The sequence below is a fragment of the Macrobrachium nipponense genome, chromosome 44 (assembly GCF_015104395.2).
Source record: "Macrobrachium nipponense isolate FS-2020 chromosome 44, ASM1510439v2, whole genome shotgun sequence".
Classification (NCBI taxonomy): domain Eukaryota; kingdom Metazoa; phylum Arthropoda; class Malacostraca; order Decapoda; family Palaemonidae; genus Macrobrachium; species Macrobrachium nipponense.
This window is the reverse complement of record NC_087221.1, coordinates 39,243,130-39,253,806: the sequence shown is the minus strand read 5'-3', so window position 1 is coordinate 39,253,806 and position 10,677 is coordinate 39,243,130. Positions and strand designations below refer to the sequence as shown.

At 46.5% G+C, this 10,677-nt stretch overlaps 1 protein-coding gene across 4 annotated transcripts in view; it reads left to right on the top strand.

Moving 5' to 3' along the window:
- LOC135204204 (ras guanine nucleotide exchange factor Y-like) overlaps positions 1–10,677 on the top strand; it is a 191,588-nt gene that overhangs the window by 83,359 nt on the left and 97,552 nt on the right. The gene's annotated exons all lie outside the window — the stretch shown is intronic.

Below are 10,677 nucleotides of genomic sequence, written 5' to 3'. Positions count from 1 at the left end.
AAACCTGATGTAGACCTCCAATCAAATGAGGAGTTTTTTTTTTTCTAAAAGTCATTTTTTTGCTAGATATGAATTTTTCATTATGGTAAAAAAATAAACTCTATAAATTAGGAAAACAAAATTTATAAAAAAAAAGACAAAACAAAAATTGGAAAAAGGGCTTGGTTTGATTGTTCTATAATGTCTTTCTGAGTTATACCAAATTCCAATGTTATAGCTTTAAAACTAAGTGAGAAGATAGATTTTGATTGTCAATAACTATAGTTTTGAGATACGGGCGTTCAAAGTTTTTCTTCGTATTTTTATAATGACAATGTTAATAAATAATGATTATTATGAATGTATATTTCTTTTTTGTGTATTAATAAACCAAAACTATTTTATTTATCATAATTTAATCATAAATGATGATCCCTTTGCTCATATATCGTAGCTTGGGGCACTGCATCAGGCAAGACTGGGCACTCCTTCCTACGCAACTCTCTCTCTCTCCTTCACTAACTCGGCTTATTACGGCGAATTTTCTTCTTCTGTATGTTAGCTAGATGTTTTCTTAGTATTTTCCGTTTTGGCATGATGAAATTCTTGCCGAAACAAAAATAAACAAACCTAAATGCAAGAGAATGTCAAGAGGTGAAATTCGAAGTTGTACTCTCTTTTTACAAAGACAATGTTAATAAATCATGATTATTATGAATTTCATATTCCTTTTTGGGTATTAATAAACCAAAACTATGTTACTTATCATAAATTAACCCTTTACTGCCGACTGGACGTATTTTACGTCGACATTTTTTGTCTCTCGTGTGCCGACTGGACGTATTTTACGTCGACTTAAAAAAGTTTTTTTTAAAATTCGCGGAAAAATACTTTTAGGCAATCACGCACCTTGGGGGATGCTGGGAGTTCACGGATCAAGGTGTTGTTTTGTTTACAATCGTTACGCAGGCGCGCAAGCGCGAATTTCTTTCTTGCCGCACTAAAAAGTATCTGTGACACATCTCGGAAATTATTTCGTCACTTTGACATAATTTTTGTACCATTGTAAATTAGCTGTTACATGATGTATTATATATGAAAATGTGCGCATTTTTATGTAGAATACAACAATAAAATACACATGATTGTAGCTTTTATCAGTTTTTGAGATATTTTCATATAAATAACGATAATTGCCAAAATTTCAACCTTCGGTCAACTTTGACTCTACCGAAATGGTCGAAAAACGCAATTGTAAGCTAAAACTCTTATATTTTAGTAATATTCAATCATTTACCTTAATTTTGCAACTAATTGGAAGTCTCTAGCACAATATTTCGATTTATGGTGAATTTATGAAAAAACATTTTCCTTACGTCCGCGCGGTAACTCTTCCGAAAAAAATCATACATGAGATTGTGGTAATGTTTGCACCATTTTAAAATTAGCCGTTATATAAAGTTTTATATATGGAAATGTGCGCAATTTCATGCACAATACAACTAAAAACAACCCATGGTTGTAGCTTTTTTCAGTTTTGAGATATTTTCATATAAATAACGATAATTGCCAAAATTTCAACCTTCGGTCAACTTTGACTCTACCAAAATGGTCGAAAAACGCAATTGTAAGCTAAAACGCTTATATTCTAGTAATATTCAAGCATTAACCTTCATTTTGCAACAAATTGTAAGTCTCTAGCACAATATTTCGATTTATGAAATTTATGAAAAAAATAACATTTTCTTTACGTCCGCGCGGTAACTCTTCCGAAAAAATCATACGTGCGATTGTGGTAATGTTTGCACCATTTTAAATTAGCCGTTACATAAAGTTTTATATATGAAAATGTGTGCAATTTCATGTAGAATACAACCAAAAATAAAAATAAATTGAGGGTTGTAGCTTTTCTCATTTTTGAAATATTTCCATATAAATCACGATAAATAGAAAAAAACCACGTTTGGTCAATTTTGACTCTACCGAAATGGTCGAAAAACGCAATTGTAAGCTAAAACTCTTACAGTGTAGTAATATTCAGTCATATATCTTCATCTTGAAACAAATTCGAAGTCTCTAGCACAATATTTAGATTTATGGTGAATTTTAAAAAAAATCTTTATTTCCCTCCGCGCGCGGATTCTCCGCGACAAATCTCCGAAATGCGTACGTCCCATTCTCAGAATATTTGCTCCGTTTCATATTAGGCATTTCATAGAGTTTTATATATGAAAATGTGCGCAATTTCATGTAGAATAAAATGAAAAATATTTGAAGGTTGTAGCTTTTCTTATTTCCGAAATAATTGCATATAAAAAATATATATATAAAAAATTCGACATTCGGTCAACTTTAACTCGTCAGATATGGTCGAAAACTGCAATTGTAAGTTAATACTCTTACAGTATAGTAATATTCAATCATTTGTCTTCATTTTGAAAGAAATTGGAAGTCTGTAGGACAATATTTAGATTTATGGTGAATTTTTGAAAAAAAATATTTGTTTACGTCCGCGCGTTACGAATTCATGCATTATTTTGTGATAATATTTTCTCTGTGTTGGTTTTATCGTTTTACAATGTGTTATATACCAAAATGATCGCAATTTAGTGTAAATTACAACGAAAAAAAAAGTAACTTGTTACCTTTAACCATTTTGCGCACAGCGCGATTTGAATACAATTATATATGAAATTTCGTTTTTGCACTATCATATATCGCATTATTTATATATGATAATGATAATTTGTTCCGATACGTAATACAAACCCTCGGTCCTTTAACAATAGGAAGGTAACTAGCGGCAGCTGGGACGGTCGTAAGCTTCGAACAAGGGGAGAACGGTAGTTAACTGCTTGTCCGATCGTGCGCGCGCCCGAGAGGTGAAGAATCACTTTTGCTTTCGGCCGCGGGTGTGAAGGACGTGTTCGTCATCGCTCTCTGCCCACTTCATCGTCGTATGCTTTGTTTATTTTGTGTTTTCTACTAATGGTTTGTTTGACTTGAAAATGAAACTGTAAGTACACTGTTTTCATTTTCATTACTTAATATGAGCCAACATGGAGCTATCGCCGTAGATGCGGCGATTTCCGCTCTTTTCATGAAATTTATACCCTTGAATTATGTCTCGGTGCAGAGGGCGGGCGCGCTCGCGCCGAGTCATGTATCTTGGGCGAAAGTGTGTAATTGAAAGATGTAAGTACTCTTTTCATTATATTTTGCCCTGTGCGTTCGTTGCCGAGAGCGTGATTGCGCTCGGCACGAGCCTCTTATTTTTATGGATAGAATGCATGAAAGTGGATTCGCAATGCAGTATTCTTTTCATTTTCATTTATTAATTGCATCAAATTTAATTTTGGATCAATTTTCGCTCTTACCCGGGAATTGATCCTTACGATTGATTTTCTGTGAAAGTGAAATCGCAAGTGCAGTATTCTGTTTCATTTTCATATATATTTTATGATAGCATCATATAATTATGGATCAAGTTTCCGCTCTTACCCGGGAATTGATCTTTTCCCCTTTAAGTTCTATGAAGTGAATCGCAAGTGCAGTATTCTGTTTCATTTTCAGATTACTTTTCACTGCTGTGCGGGGATAGAGGAAGCGAAGGTCTGCCAGGAAGTCGTCGGAAAGCTCTCCCGCGACTCCCTTGGTATCCGATTCTTCGTCTTCTTTCCTGACCCCCGCTCAGCTTCCTCGTTGTATTTGGTATTTGGGGTCTTCCTTGCGTTCGGGGTGGGGCATGTCTCCCCCCCCATGCGTGAGGGAACCCCTCTTACTAATCTGTCTGTGCTACCGCAGGTGCTACATCCGTGGGAGACGACCTTGGACAGGTATGGACCACTGCGGCTGCATGGCGTGCTAGCATCCATGATCTGCTGCAGCGTCTAGCGAGGTCTGGGGCGGTGACCTTGGCACGGTCTACACTACAACCTCCATGGCCGCTTATGCTGCTTCCCCCCGCTGGTCTACACTCCCCATGCTGTGTCGGTGACGCCGTCTGCCGCTACTAGGGCCGGTCGCCGCCGTACCGAGGGGGGGTATGCCGCCGCCGCCTGTGTTTTCTTGTTGCCTGCCCCAGACTTCCGCTGTTCCAGCAGCTCGCCCCTGCACCGGCCGCCAGTACCCAGGTTCCCGCTGGCTGCCGATGATTCTACGAGACGATGGCTGGGCCTGCCGTACCTGCCGCTGATGTGGTTCCCGCTACTGGCTTGGCTGTCCCTTCTGTGTTTACCGCTGCCGCTTTTCCTGCCGCTCCTGAGCTGGTTGCTGTTTCTGTCGCTCCTGGTTCCTCCGCCAGTCCATGCTGGTCCTGCCCATGGTGTGTCTTCCCCAGTCCCAGGTCCTTCCGGACAGGTGCAGTCGGGCCGTGTTGCTTCGGCAATAGGCCCGACTCCGGCCTGGATGGAGGACCTGACGACTGTCCTGCGTGAGCTGACGAAGAAGAGGAAGAAGAAGAGGAAGGTGTCATCTTCGTCTTCATCGTCTGCTGCTGCCTCTTCCCCTTCGACTTCTAAGGCCCATAAGCCGAAGAAGAAGAAGGCTGCCTCCCCCCCTAAGAAGTCTCCTTCGGGAACTTCTAAGGGCCCGTCCCACCCCGGTGGGACGGGGGGGTCCTTCTGCTGGTCCTCCTGCTCCTTCGGGAGCGGGGCCCGTCTCCCCTTCCGTAAGGAAGAGATAGACGGGGACCAGAGGAGTATCGGTTAGCTCTGGTACTTCCTCGCCTGGTGCTAGCGGCGATGCCGCTACTCCAGGTTCCGGCTCGGTCTCTTGTTCGCGGGAGATCCCGAGTGTACGCTCTCCCTCACGAGACCGTGCAGCCAAAGTTTCGGCGCCAGAGTTCGCTCGACGCCAAGACCGCGGCATTGAGCAGAAGGCTGGTGAGAGCCGCTCAGGTGACTCTCGCCAGGCCAGCGGCCGCTCTCGCAGCAACCAGCTGGTAACCCGGGTTTCCCCCCTAAGAAGACTCCTTCGGGAACTTCTAAGGGCTCGTTCCACGCCGTGGGACGGGAGGGTTCTTCTGCCGGTCCTCCTGCTCTTTCGGGAACAGGGTTCGTCTCCTCTTCCACAAGAAGAAGATGACGGGGACCAGAGGCGTACCGACTACCACCGGTACTTCCTCGCCTGGTGTTTGCGGCGCTGCCGCTTCGCCAGGTTCCGGCTCGGTCTCTCATTCGCGAGAAGTTCCGAGTATACGATCTCCCGCGGGAGAGCGTATAGCCAAAATTTTAGCGCCAGAGTTCGCTCGGCGCCAGGACCGTGGCACGGAGCAGTAGCTGGTGAGAGCCGCTCATGTGACTCTCGCCAGGCCAGCGGCCGCTCTTGCAGCGACCAGCTGGTAACCCTGGTAGACGTGACGGTCTCTGACCAGCCACGGGCTGAGGCTGGGAATAGGTCCCCCCGACCATCGGTACCAAGGCAGCGGTTTGACGCGCCTTGAGGACGCTCACCGGTCTCACGCGAAACGAGCTCTGCAAGTCACCTGACCGCCGCTCCCACAGGGACCGCGCGGATAGGGCGACCAGCAGCAGCTCGTCTGACGCACGGGACCGGGGTCGACATGCCTCAGTCGAGCCCGCTCGCCACAGGTAGCAGCAGCACGGCCAGGCCTGCAGATCGATCCCCACCGCGGGTTGGTGATCGGCTGCAGCCCCCCACGTACGCTGGTCCTGCCAGCGAGCGGGCCGCTCACGATCCTGTCACGACGCCGCACGTGCCACGTATGGTGTTAGGACCAGCCAGGACGTACGCGCAAGTGATTAGAGGCGACCGTCATGGGGGGGGGGGGGGGGGGGGGGGGGGGGGGGGGGGGTGGGGGGGGGGGGGGGGGGGTGGGAGGGTGGGGGTAGCGTCAGGTCTGTCTCTCAGATACCTTCAACTTCCTCGGCATACGCCGGGAAGAGCGAGGTATATAGGAGTGATCGTGAGAGATGCGCCGCTCACGATCCCATCACGACGCCGCACGTGCCAGGTATGGTCTTAGGACCAGCCAGGACGTACGCGCAAGTGATTGGAGGCAACCGTCAGGGATCTGTTGCTGGTCCTTCTTCTGAAGGAGGAGGGTCTTGGGAGCTGCTCTTGTTGGAGGGACTGGACGGTCCTACTCCTCAAGACGCTGTAACTTCCGAGATTCAGAGTAACTTTGCCCAGGTTATTGCACTGATTCGTCAGCACAACGACCTGGGGAGAGGATCGCCGCTCCACGGCTCAAGTCGTTCTCGAGCCCGAGTAGGGAACCAGACTGACGGTGGGCTTGCCGCGATAAGAGCTTCTCGACTCGGTTCTGAACCAGGAGAGCCTCTCGTCTCCGGACGAGAAGGCTCGCTCAGGTCTAGCCGGTCGGGCAAGCTACTTCCCCTCCTCTGCCGACAGCGGCGTTTTTATCGGAGTATTGCAGCTCTTCTTCTCTCTCTCTCTCTCTCTCTCTCTCTCCCCTCTCTCTCTCTCTCTCTCTCTCTCTCTCCACCCCACCCCACCCCACCTCACCCCCCCTTCCGTCCTCCTGAGAGGTTTCGATCTCGACGAGGACTGGAATGAGTCAGAGGACGGTTTTGGCTCTCCTGTCAGGTGTCGATCAGCCCCACCCAGACGAAGTTCACAGTGGTGGCAGATGCTTACCTACAGCACGAGTTCGTGACCCTCCTGGGGGGGGAGGGGGGTGGGAGGAAGGCCATCGCCGCAAGGTGATGGCTGCTCCTACTCTCGTCTCCAATGCTAGTGCCGCTGGAAGGGCGAGCAATATCCTTTTCCTTCCCCTTTCCCTCTCTCCTTACGGCTACGAGGGAAAGGGGTAGGATCCTACAGACTTCTCTGTAGGATCCCACGATTGGGGACTGCGCTACCGTGGGGACCTTCGGGTCCTACCTGACGTAACCCCGGTCGTGGAGGAGGGACCCTGCACCATCTCCGATTTCTACGGGAACCGAGAGGACAACCAACCGATATTCGTTTAACGAATCCGGTGGGGGTTTCGCTAGGCGCTTAGAATTCTGCAGAATTTCTAGCACACATGGCGAGACCACTGTCCAAGGGAGTTAGACGAGTATTCCCGATAATTGTTACCACGATAATCGGGGATCTCGCCGAAAGCTCGAATTCCTGGAGTTCTTAGCGTTGGAAGAAGACTGTCGCCGAAGGAAGATATCTCACAGTGGCGGCCAGCCCTGGATTAGAGAGAACGGACGGGAATATCCAGTTTGGCTTGAATTTTCGTCTTTGTTATTCTGTGCACCATTGAAGCTTTCCTTCGGGGAAGACTTCTCCTTCTCTCTCTTTCTTAGAGATCGAAGGCGGTCGATCTCCAATCCTTATTTTGTTTTCTTGAAGGGAAAGAATTTAGGATGGAGATCGTTGTTCAGAATCCTACAAATATACTACGTATGTTAACCTCGCGACATGATTCTGCTAAGCAGTTGAATGGTCCGAGGGGTAGGCGCATATCCTGGTTATTCTACGGATTGCGACTTAGACGAGAAGTATTCTAATTGAACTGCAACTCGGGGTTGCCTGCAACCTCCCTGGAGTTTCCAGTTTCAATTTTATATACTTATGGTGTTGTCACAACAACACCATTTAAGCTTTTATATTTACCGAAATTCGTTTCGCATAAATATAATTGCTCGAGCATATCTTTTTATGCTCGGTGGTTCTAGCCGAACGCATTCCTTCGTGGAAAGGATTACTTGGCAACTCAGGATGACGAGTCAGCGACAGCTACTGCGTATTGAATTGCCCAAGGTATTTCAGTACCAGCTGCCGCTTCGAGATGCACGGTTGGTTATGTCTTTCTCACCTGCTTTGATTGAATACCAACCGTATCTCTGCCCAACAATCACGGACTTAAGTCTCTGATTAATGGGGATTCTCGCATACATGAATGACCATCTACTGCTGTGACACTAGTATTCATCGTCTTCGGTATTGCGAGAATTTAAAACAGAGATATCTATTCGACTCTCATCTTTCTGTTTACCGCACGGTAACAGAATTCTGTAATAGTCTCTTGCTGCATCGTATCTCGATAATGCGAATGATTTTTGCGGAATCTGAGTTTGTCCTCAAAATATCTTGTATTCGGAGGTGTGCAATTGTTCATTGTTCACCCCGGATTAGCAGATGTATTGAAAGACATCGCCTACTCCCACACCTGCCAGCTCTACTTCCAAACGTTCAGCCCATGAGAAGCAGTTCTTCAGGCGGCTCTCCCCTGTGTTTCATTACTGAAGAACGCCCCGCTTTCATTGCACACCGGACAGCAATGAAATGGCGGTTAGCATTTTCAGTCATTTGTAAGCACAGGTTTAGAATCTTGAGATTCCTTCTCTCGATTCAGCTGGAAGACGTAGGTTGCATTCATTGCCTACCTTCGTCTTCAACGTCACAGTGTTGTTTCTCCTTAAGCTGAGATTCAACGTCTATGAGATTATCTTGCCATCAGGGACCTCGGTCTTTTGAAGGCAATTGACTTTCACCTTTTTAGCTTATGCATTAAGAGAATCATCACCGCGCCGTCCGGCATCGGTGACTAACAAATATATTATTTGTTTGGTCTCTCAGCATAACTCTTTAAAGGGCGAAGGTCACGTGACTTACCCGGATGCTTGGACAACTTGCCTCACTACCGATTCCGAACCAGTCAGTCGGCAGCTGTCAGAGCGCCCGAGTCAGTTACGAACTATGCTGTGGACTTAGTTCGGTTGTTCCAGAGCAATCATTACTTCGTCTTAATAGCTTGTCAGTATGAGTACTGTACATAACCAAAGTCGAGAAGAGGGATAGGTCATACGACTATTCCCTTCTTTTCGTCTTAGGTAACTGCATGACTTCTCTTGCGAAGTCAAGCACAAGGGAATGGGGATTTGTGACGCTCGATTTCGTACCAATCTTCGTAGCGAAGACTCAGAACCCTTCGGTCACTGACGATTGGTTCGAGTCCTTCACAATACCCTCCCTAATGGACTTCACCACCTCCGATACGAAGGCTATGCTGCTTTGTCCTGTGAAGGCGCGACGGAGCTGTCTGAAGAAACTCGACACCCAGGAGGAGTGTGGACGCCTCTTCATCATTCTCTCGCGTTCCGCAAGAACTTCTCCGTAGCGCAGGTAGTGAAGGCAGGGGCCTGGTCCAACCGGACCACATGCATCTCCTTCTACCTTTGGGATATTGCCCACAGGTCCTTGGATCTTTTTCCTTGGGAACCGTGGTGGTTGCTCAACACGTTGTGTAGTTAACCCAGACCCTCGCAGGCTGAACAGCATCGAGTCCTGGTGTGACCGTAAGAATGGATGAGTGAATGAGAGTGTGACTGGCTCCTCTTCCCATCTTTTTCTCCCCTCTTCCTCTGGGCAGAGGGACACGGTCGTCACCCTGCTGGGTAAGGACGAGATGCAGGTGAGCTACTCAATAGAGCACCATCCTATCCCTTTCAGTAGGGATAGGAGTAATATCCACCATTTCCTCCAACAAGGGGGAGGAAGTGGATGCCAACTCGAGACAAACCCATTATTTTATGATTGTCTCTTGCAAACAGGAACAAGTTCTTGCTTGCTGGTACGAAGAGATACGCTTGCCTCTCTCTTAGTACTTGGCCCAGAGGTCTGACCATTGATCCTGCGGTGCACACCCCGATCAATCGGACAGAGGTTTGGATCCCTCCCTTGCTCTTACGACCAGGGAGGCACTCCAGGGTTGGACGAACACCAGTCTGTTCACCAAAAAGACTCAGATTCCTCCCACCAATAAGTGAGTCTTCCTATTGTTAAAGGACCGAGGGTTTGTATTACGTATCGGAACAAATGACAATTTGTCGAAAATTGCATTTTTCCTAACTATACAAACCTGAGGTCCTTTACATATAGTACCACCTCATGCCACCCCTCACTCTGCAACTTTTTGCATGGGCCTAAAGCAAAAGTGATTCTTCACCTCTCGGCGCGCACGATCGGACAAGCAGTTAACTACCGTTCTCCCCTTGTTCGAAGCTTACGACCGTCCCAGCTGCCGCTAGTTACCTTCCTATTGTTAAAGGACCTCAGGTTTGTATAGTTAGGAAAAATGCAATTTTCGACAAATTGTCATTTTTTTCATTTCTGATGGTTGCATACTAAACTTCAGCTAATGACAAAAAAGGAGCCAAAAATGAACTCTTAATCTTGAAAACTAAGCGCGCTGTGATTTTTTGAAAAAAATATTTTTTCCGCTTCCGCGCTCACTCTGAAACACCTCCGGCACACGGGAGACAATTTTTTTTTTTACCGCTTCGGCGTTTAAGGGTTAAGATCCCTTTCCTCAAAGATCGTAGCCTGGGGGACAGTGTGACATGTGCTTCAGGCAAGACGGGGGCGTTTACTTACTACGCAACCCTCCCTCTCTCTCTTCAATAACTACGCTAATATCGCATATATTATGATATTCTGTAATCATATTAGAGCGAATTTTCTTCGTCTTTATGTTAGTAAGATGTTTTCCTTGTCTTTTCCTCATTGGCATGATGAAATTCTTGCCGAAACATAGATAAACATATGTAAAAGCAAGCGAATGTCAGAGGTGAAACTCTAACGTGTAGTCTACTTGAAGTCTGTGATCGCACTGAATCATGGTTCAACTTGGTTACTTGATACTCCCCTCTGCGACCCACAGAATCTCTACAGATGCCATTTCTCACAATTTCTTTGACAATAATCAAAATTTACGAT